The sequence below is a fragment of the Crocodylus porosus genome, unplaced genomic scaffold, assembly GCF_001723895.1.
Source record: "Crocodylus porosus isolate Cpor-Errol unplaced genomic scaffold, CroPor_comp1, whole genome shotgun sequence".
In the NCBI taxonomy this organism is placed as follows: domain Eukaryota; kingdom Metazoa; phylum Chordata; order Crocodylia; family Crocodylidae; genus Crocodylus; species Crocodylus porosus.
In genome coordinates, this window is record NW_017728949.1 from 56,078,545 (window position 1) to 56,088,304 (window position 9,760).

Genomic DNA, 9,760 nt, shown 5'->3' on the forward strand with positions numbered 1-9,760 from the left:
CCTGGCTGGGGTCTTATGACCCCTGCCACCCCCAGTGCTCCTTCCTGCCCATGGCAGGGGGTCGGACTCGATGATCTGTCTAGGTCCCTTCCAACTCAGTGATTCTATGATTCTATGATAGTATATTTGAAGCTTTTCTGGGAGCTTCAAAAGCCCTACTAAGCTACTAACGCAAAGGTGTCCAATGTCCCCAAGCTTTCACCGAGGGGAGTCTCTAAAAGCCTAAACGTTTGCTAATAGCAATGCCCCGAATGGCTCCATCTTGACAGACCCAAACAGCTCTGTGCCTGTGTCTCACATAAGCTCCATGTAGATTTAGAGGTTTGGAATAAGGTCAGGGCCTTGTTACATATTGTACTTTCAATTGCTCAAATGTTGATCATGGTTAGTTGTCAGTGAGCAGGGGCCTGACTAGGAGCTGCATCTGTAAGTTGTCCCAGGAGTGCTGGAGAGCTAGGATGGACTTCTATCCTTGCTCTAAGTGGGGGTAGGTTGGAGAGATGGGTTGGTGGGGGAGGGATCATGAGGCTGGAAGTAGGGAGAGTTTTAGTGATGGGGACTGGGTAAGCGCAATGGGAGGTGAAACGAAGGAAGTCAACCACTGAAGGCAGTAAAGGATAAAATAAGGAGGGGAAAACAAAGAAAGAAAGAACAAGGAAGTATATTAAAGATGGTCTTACATTTTAATAAATTGGGATTTAGCACTGAGATATGGGGAATTCTGGTTGTGCTTCCTGGGGTAGCTGAGAGATGGGAGTAGTGAGGGAAGGTGCTTTTTGGTGGAGCTATTGCCTCTGTCCCAGGAAGGAAGCCCCAGCCCATGGGGACTCAATCCGGCTCCTCGCCTTGGTCCCCTCACACAGGTTCCCCCTAGACCTCATGCCCTATAGACCCATCCGTGACCTGCAACATAACTAGTTGGCATGTGCTCTGCAGGCTGTTTGCACAGGGTTACACCCATGGAGGAGGGAAGGTCATAATACTGGGGGGCAGGAGAGGGAACTGGCTTGGTGCTAGTTTTTTCAGGGGGTGAAATGTTTGTCCACACCACCTAGGAGGGTTGGGAGAGGGGACACTGCATCCGGGGATGCTGGACAACTGTAGCTTCGCAGCTCATCTGTGGGGAGTGACCACACATTAATGGAACAGGAGCTGGGTAACACAGATCTTGAACAAACCTCCCTGGAGTAGAGTGACTTTAATCCATATAAAGTGTGCTTAAAACCATTTTCAGGTGTTAATCTATGGGCAATACATGGGTTAAGAGCTCCAGGGGTCATTTAAAATTAAAGTGTAACAAGGCCCAAAGGAAGGACCAGATTTAGGCTATCAAACCAGTCCTACGCTCTCTTAGGCAAAGGTCCATCCAAAGACTCCTAAGAACCATGCTCTCCCAATCCATGGTAACACATTACAACTGCAAGGCACATTAGGTATATAAATCCCCAAACACCCTTCAGCAGGTGACAGGTAAAAAACAAGGTCATCATCACACAGGAACCACCAGCACCTGCCACTGCAAGGGCAGAGAAGTTGTCTAGTGAGGACACGTTCCCATGACACTAGATAGAGAACCATGCTCCATGCTACAGAGGAAGGCAAGAACCCATGGTCCTTGCCAGCATGACTTGAGGGGAGAAATTCCTAAGAGTCCTCAAATCTGGCAAGACCTGCCAATCATCTGTTTTACCTCTGGTAATTCAGATTCACAGTGAGACTTTGGAGAAAACTAAGTATTTCCTGTACCTCAGAAGCCATTTATGAAGCCATTGATGAAGAAATCCAACATCACCTCAGCTGTGCAAGTGCAGCCTTCAGATACCTCAGAAAATGGGTGTTCAAAGATCACTATATAAGATCCAAAACTGAGTTCATGGTTTATAAAGCAGTTGTGATTCCCACTTTACTGTAGGGAGCTGAGACATGGACAATATACAGGAGACACATCAAGTCATTGGAGAAGTACTATCAATACTGCCTGTGGAGGAGCCTTCAAATCCAGTGGGAAGATAGACACACCAATATTAGCATCCTCTTGCAAGAAAACACCATGAGCTTCAAGATGATGATCATCTGGCATCAGTTTCACTGGGCCAGTCTGACTTCAGACTCCTAAAGCAAGTTTTATTTTCCCAGCTCAATCAATGTGCATGCTCAAGAAAGCACTTCAAGGAAGTCTTCAAGACCAACTTGAAAAAATGTAACATCAACATCAACTCGTGGCAGATGATCACCCAAGACTGCGCCAAATGGAAAAAGAGTTGGCTGAAAGGATCTTGGTACTTTGAAACTATATGACAACAACAGTAGATGGAAAAGTCGGACTGCCAAAAAAAGCATGTTGTGGACCAAATCAAGAATTCAGAGCCACTCATCCAGCACAGAAACACATGGACAAGTTGCAGTAATCTGTTAACCCCAGTTTGACCCCATCAGCCATCTTCACACCCACAGATAAGACAGTCCTGGAAGACAATTATCCTAGACTCTGAGGATTTTCTGAACAAGGAGCTGGTGTAGGCATCTTTATCCACAAAAAGGGGCAAGGCTTTGAATCCCAACTGGAGATAAATGCCTCCCTACTTACCAAAGTAAAGTACTTAAGAGAAGTATATCTTAGATATGCCAATATCCTCAGTATTTTTTGCCAGCTATCTTATTACCTTTCTCAACATGCAGATGTTTGTAAAATTAATCTGTAGGTTCCATACCTTCCCAAGAACTGCATAGAGAAGAGAAATGGGGATAAGATCTCAAGTTAAATCTGGCCTGAAGATAATCCCTCATATAGAGTCATAGATTCAGAATAGGTCTTGGGTGAGCTAAGTAGGTTGAATTCTTCCAGTCACTCCCTGTAAGTAACGTTTTCCAATCAATGGAAATTGACTTTATCTGAAGTCAAAATTCTTTGTTATTTTCCATATGGGAAAAGTCCTACAGAATATAAGTGGGGAAAGAACAACTATGATTTTATAGGTGATTAATCAGAATTCTACATAAACACACTAAAATCCAACAGAATGCAACAGGGGAAAATATCCCTGCCAGGGGGAAATCCTGGCCCCATTACAATCAATGGGAATGATGCTGTTGAATTCAGCAGTGCCTGGATTTCACTCCACCTACTTAGGGAGCCAATCCACAATAGCCGACCATGGAAGCAGAGGAGGATAAGCCTTTATTGTGGGAAAATGCACATACACAACCATTTTTTAGCAAATCCATTGGCATCACTTCCTTCCCCTGATCTTTGATGCATGTCTTCTCCACATCCTCAGTTTCTGAAAGGTCAACTGTCTTTTCAGCACAGGAGCAAGTGAAGTCACTTTGTTCTAGCTCAGTTGCATCTTGAAACATTGCGTGGTGTAAAATGGGCTCTCCTCATTCTCTAAGATCACCACTTAGCTGCAGATATAAGCCTTAAAACTGTAAGGCGACCCCAGTAGGGTTTGAATTAGATTTTAAAATAGTGATTCTCAGACAGGGTACTAGGGCACCTTGGGGTGCCATGAGATATTTTGAAGGGTGCCACAACATGTGAGAAGATGAGCGCAAACTCAGGCTCATCTTTGCTTGGCTACCGTCCTGCCCTTTTGCCAGGTGGTAAGCACTAGAATACATAAATTAGTGAATAAAGGTGATCCTATTTTAAAAATGATGGAGGGGTGCCTTGCATCTAAAAACTTTGGGAACCACTCCTCTGAAGTCTACAGCAATGGTCTTTTTTGTTATTCTTGTGAATAAAAGCATCAGACATAAATGAATAAATACCAGGGATCACAATTTCCTGTGCAGAGCCATTTTGGAGACTGAAGCAATAGCGATATTTCTTTCTTTATTTTCCTGCTTCAAGTAACTCAGCTTGTGAGAATGACAATGCTGATTGGAAGGTGTAGAGAGGTAATTTGAGCCATCTGATTGGCTATGTGCACCACTTGTCACTTCTCCAGAAATGGCTGTAATTAAAACAAAATCGTCTCATTAAAAAAGAACAGAGAGAGAAAAGAATAGCAATCGGTATGTCAATGTTTGTATTCCATTATTGATGCTAATTATCTGCTTATAATAAAAGAAATATTCTTGACCCAAGGCAAGCATTGGGAATTATGAAGCCCTATCAGCTGGTTATTAATTCTCGGGAAAATGCCCTGTGCCTTGACAGACATTGCTTAAATGTAGAGTGCTTTGAATAAATGGGTTTTTTGTTTGAATAAAGCTTACTAGAAACAGAATGATGGCAATGCTGCTGCATGGGTGGAAAGAGAGGTAAGGATGCGCAACCTAGTTCAAACTGTTCCCCTTTTGTTGCTTTCCACTCTGGTCTGATGTTCAGATGAGGGAACAAGCCTTGCCTGCATTACTCAGGGGACCCAGGCCATTGAAGAGGAAGAAGAAAGGTTGTGTAGATCACTACCGTAGAAATAAGAAACATTGTTTCACTGCCTGCACATCGTTGCTCTTCTGTAAACATCAGATTTGAACAGTCTGTGTTTTAGCAAGGTTACATTTATAAGGGGAAAATAAGTCAGATTGTCTAAGTGTCTGACTGCCATGAGCAGGCTGTGTTTGTTCCATGTGAACTGCAGAGGCAGAGCGATACAGGGGTCTTGTTATAGCTATGGAGGCATGAGTGCAAGACTTGTCCCAAAGGTCACCCTAAGTTGATCCAGATGTAAATGCACACCTGGTCAAAGGGGACAAGAGGTCAAAAGCAGTTGGCTTTAGTGCTGGCAACTCTGTCCTCCTGAGTACAGAAACTGCCATGTCTTAACCATTAGGGCTGTGCAAAATGGCACTGTTCCGTTTCGCCTTGAGTTTCAATGTTTCGACAGAACAGCGTTCTGTTTCGAATTTCATTTTGATTTGAAACAGCTTTCGATTTTGCTTTATCAAAACAGTGAGGCTATTTTGACGCTGTTTCAACCTTTCACTACATCATGCTGGGGTCGGGAAACCAGCCCAGCTGGGTAACTCCCCATCCCTGGCACTAGATCAGGGATGGGGAGTCAAACTCCCAGTCCCCAGCCAGATCTAGCACCGGGGATGGAAAGTCAGCCCAGCTGGACTGACTTCCCATCTCCAGTGCTATGGTCAATATGTTTTGACTAGCCTCACTTTGTTTCAAGGAAGCCTTTTGTTTCATTTCAATTTTGCTGTTTTGACCTTGAAATGAATTAAAACAGTGTCAAAATGAAACGGCTAGAGAAATTTTGCACAACCCTATTAACCATTGGGCCATCTAAGCTTACAAACTTTTCACCTTGTTTTGCTATAGGTGATTATACATATGCTGGAGTTGCTGTAGGTGGTGACAATTGATGGTTATTAGCAAGCCATTAACTGATTGGACTATAATTATTTAGCCTCATGTTAAAACTTCTAATTGTAATCATATGAAATATGACTGGATGCCTTGTGTGTGTGTGTATAGCATTTTCCATATAATGACCAGCAGAATTTAAATCCAAGTTCTTCCTGGCCACACTTCTTGAAACATTAAGCATTCAGGCACTATAGGCAGTCAAATGTACAGAATAGGCAACAACCCCTATGTTCAAATCTTAACCTTTCAAATCACAAGTCGACAAAAAGCCCCGGGTCATGCTCTCTGACATCAAGCATTCAAATGCCCCCATAGTATTCAGTTTATAAATTCCCACATTATATTCATTTTGACTGTGTATTTGCTTTTGACAAGCTGCTTGTTGAATTTGGACATTTGCTTTTGAGAAGCTGCTTGTTGAATTTGGCTATGTGATTATAGCTTGATATTAGAGCAATAGCATTCAGAGTCACTTCAGGAAAAGAAACTTAGGCCACTGTCCAAGGCCTCAGTTCAGCAAAGGAGTAAAGCCTAATTCCAGTGCATATGAACTTAAATGCTTTGCTTAATAGGGGTCTATTCAATCATGTGTTTCATTGCCTTTCTGAATCCAGGTCTGATATAGTGCTTCTACTTTTGAAGAGGCATTGGGAACAATATGTTCTTACGATATTAATAATAACCCATCTGCCAGATGCTCAGTGCTTTAAAGGCTGGTGAAATTACCTTGTTCCATTTCATCCTGCCCTGAAGAAAAAAAGTCCCCAGTGTTATTGAGAGGCTGCAAAGCAGTGTGTTTATGAAGAAAGACTTGGTGGCTCAGAGGCAAGCCTTCCCTTCACTGAGCACAGGCCTGTGCTGGCAAATAATATGCAAATAACCCCACAACATGATGAAGTCAGGATTAGCCAGGTGTGAGGCCAGCACCAATGCTGAATGTCATGACTCCCCACAAGTAACAGTATATTTAACAGACATGCTATATTGTGGTTTTGATGGCACCGTCTCCAAGAAATGAGCTGTCCTCAAAAAGTAAGTGTTGACTGTCAAGTGAGTGCAAACTTCTTGGGGAATGCAAAAATCTATTACACTTGGCTCAGAGATGTTACATTTTATTCGACCAGCTAAGAAATCTCGAAAAAAATATCTTTTTCTGCAAGCTTTTGGGCTCACATGCCTTTCATTAGGCTCAGGGAAAATCAAAGATGGTAAAAAGTCCCCACAGGTAAGAAATAAACTTCATTTTTGCACAGAGGGAGCTGAAGATAGAAATTTGTCCCTTTGGGTCCATGAAAGTGTCTTTCTGAGTTGCTCTTTGTTGTGCAGATCAGACAGGATTTCTTCCCTGGTGGTGTCAGATGGCTAGCATCGAGATGTAGAAATATTTCTTCTTGTTCAGCAATGAAATTTATAATTCAAAATCAGCTAAAAGGGAAGGAATTATGCCTGATCTGCACAACAAAGAGCAACTCAGGAAGACACTCTCGTGGACCAAGTGGGACTGATTTCCATCTTCAGCTTCCTCTGCAAAATGTTTATTTCCTACCTATGGGCACTTTTTACCATCTTTAATTTTCCCTGAACCTGAGGAAGGGCACATGAGCTTGCAGGAAATATATATATATGTGTGTGTGTGTGTGTGTTATATATATGTGTGTATATATATATATTATATTTGCAATTTCTTAGTTGGCCTAATAAGAGGTATCATCTCTGAAACAAGACCTCTAGAGTTTTGAATTTATTTTTGTCCCAAACCAACACAGCTACCAAATGCAACTCCTCTGGGGAGCTCCCCATAAAGCACAACAGTAAATTAAAGCTACCCTTCACTTTTCTGATCCTTTTCACTGATAACAGTACCATGTCCTCTATATGAATCCATGTTTAAAATGAAGTTGTTAAGACATGCCCCATAGTCCTCCTGCCCTGTAGACATACTACTTCACTTAGCCCTATTCTACTCTTTCATTCTCTTGGCAGGTCTTTGTAGGGGAAAAGAATCCAATTTCTCCATCACACTTTACTTATGGACAGCAACTGGACCCTACTATTTTTGCTCCAGTAGACATTGCACAAAGATCTGGGTGATCTTCTGAACTCTCTAAAAGTCCTGAGTCTGGAAGAGTACACCAAAGATTGTCACAGTATAGATTGCTGCATGACGTTAACGCTGAGGCTCTTGTCTGGGTTGGAAACAGCAAGGTAAGAGACCCATGAAACATTTTGGAAGTCCCACTGAATGCTGGAACAGGGGCAAGAAATTATGTTACATAATGGAAAACATATTTTAATGATCTACAGGTGTGGCCCATCCACAAAAGTGTTAAGATTCAGTGCTGGATTTAGGCTTAAGCTATTTAAGGTATAATTTGGGGCCTCACAATATTAGAGGCCTCTAAATAAGAAAAGAAACCAGACTCAATATCAAGTTTTACAATAATCAGCTGGTAAATAAAGGAGATAAAGGATATATTGGAAAATGACTAAATATGGACATTTTCATTCTAACATGACAAAAATATAAATATATATGGCTCCACAGTTATTTTTCATATTGAGTTCTTACATTTGTGCAAAAATAACAATTGTTCACTTTAAAATTTCATGAAAATCCATTTTCATGGATTTTGTGGATTATTTTTATTGTAGGAAGCCTCTTAAACTGGACGTAGTTTAGGGCCTCTGCATGTCATAATCTGACACTGTTACTATGATAGCCTTTGTTTGTGTAGATCACAGAGGTTTAGATTTTAAGGCCAAAAGAGGTCCGGGCTATAGCATTTCACCAGGTGGTTTCTGCATCAATGCCATACATTTTACCTGAGCTGGAGCAAAGTGTTCAGAAAGACTTCTATTCTTGATTGAAAGGCAATCAATGGAGAATTTAGTGCACTGGAAGTTCACTCCAACAGCTAGCTGCCACACTGCAAAATTAAATGTCTTAGTTTAAAATAGTTCACTTCACAGCCTCCTGGCTGAGGATCTGCCAAGTGAATCAGGTTTATTTTCAGTTTCCTGTAAGGGTTCCTTTTTTAATCCATATCAGGTTATTCATCACTTATTTTTTTAAGGAGCTTGAGTAAAGTGTTGAGATACAAGAGTGATAGACCTCCATATATGAAACTACATAGGCAGACAGACTGTAAACTTTCTCCATAAGTTCTTAAATACACTTGCAATATAAAACAAGCAACAATATAATTTATGGATTATTTTTTTCTTTGCTTTTGTTTTATCTTTGTCAGGAAATTCATTTCAGGTTAGAATCAAAATCAATCACACGTTTGCTCGGTTAGGAGCACTGTCACATTGACTGAGAACTGGCTGAGGGACCGTAAACAAAGACCAAAGATAAATGATAATGCATCAAGCTGAGAAGAGGTGTCCAGCATGCTGCCCAGGGATTGGTGTTAGGCTTAGTTTTATTTAACAGCATTATTAATGATTTGAAGAAAGAAGTAAACAACCCATTAATTAAGTCTGTGGATGATACTAAATTGAGCTGTTTTGCAAACAGATAATGAGAGAGAAAAATATATATAGGCAATGGGAAATAGGTTTAAAAAATGAAGAGAAAATAGAACAAATGGATTCTGCTTGAAAACATCCAAGGAGGAACTAGCATCCTAAACATATATATTTGTTGGAGGATATTTTCAAAAAGGAGTACTATTAAACAGAACAACAACACATAAGTGATGGTTGAAAGTTAACTGGATACGAATTTATATCACAGTATGGAAGGAAAGAGCGGGTCCATTGTGAAATGCTAGCTTGGGCAAAATTCCTAGCGAAGTCATTAAAGAGCACTGACTGAGTAAAGATGTTTGGATTGAGTTTAGTTTATTCTGGTCTTCATGAATAGATAACTATGCCAGAAATCAAGAAAAAAATGGTGACCATGAGCATTGAATGCTATTCCCAACAATACAGTACTGGAAGAAGATAAAGAAGATATGCTGATATATGAAGAAAAACAAGGGAAAAGTACGGGACAGTTGGAGGAACTGATTTAGGAGGATAGATTAACAGAACTTCCCCAGACAAACCTCAAAATGTTACGAGATGCTTCGCGGTAGACCTTCTAAATTCATCAGAAATGTCACTAGACAATTGAGCAAATAGCGCACATAATAAACTGATACAGGATTCTTAATACATTCACATTGTTACATGCCAATTCTTTTTCCCTAGGGAAACCCAACCAGTTGCTAAATCTAGCAGCAAAATTGCTAAGCTTGCAGTTCTGACTTTACCAGGTTCCTGGTCCTGTTAGGTTAAGCATCATTTACACAGAGCTGAGAGAGAAAGCTCTTGCAGCAAAGAGATTACAATCTAACAGCCTCTTCTTGCCCCTATTACCTGGACAAGGGAGAAGAGATTGATGTCATATATCTTGACTTCAAAAAAGCTTTTGATCTGGTATCCCATGAT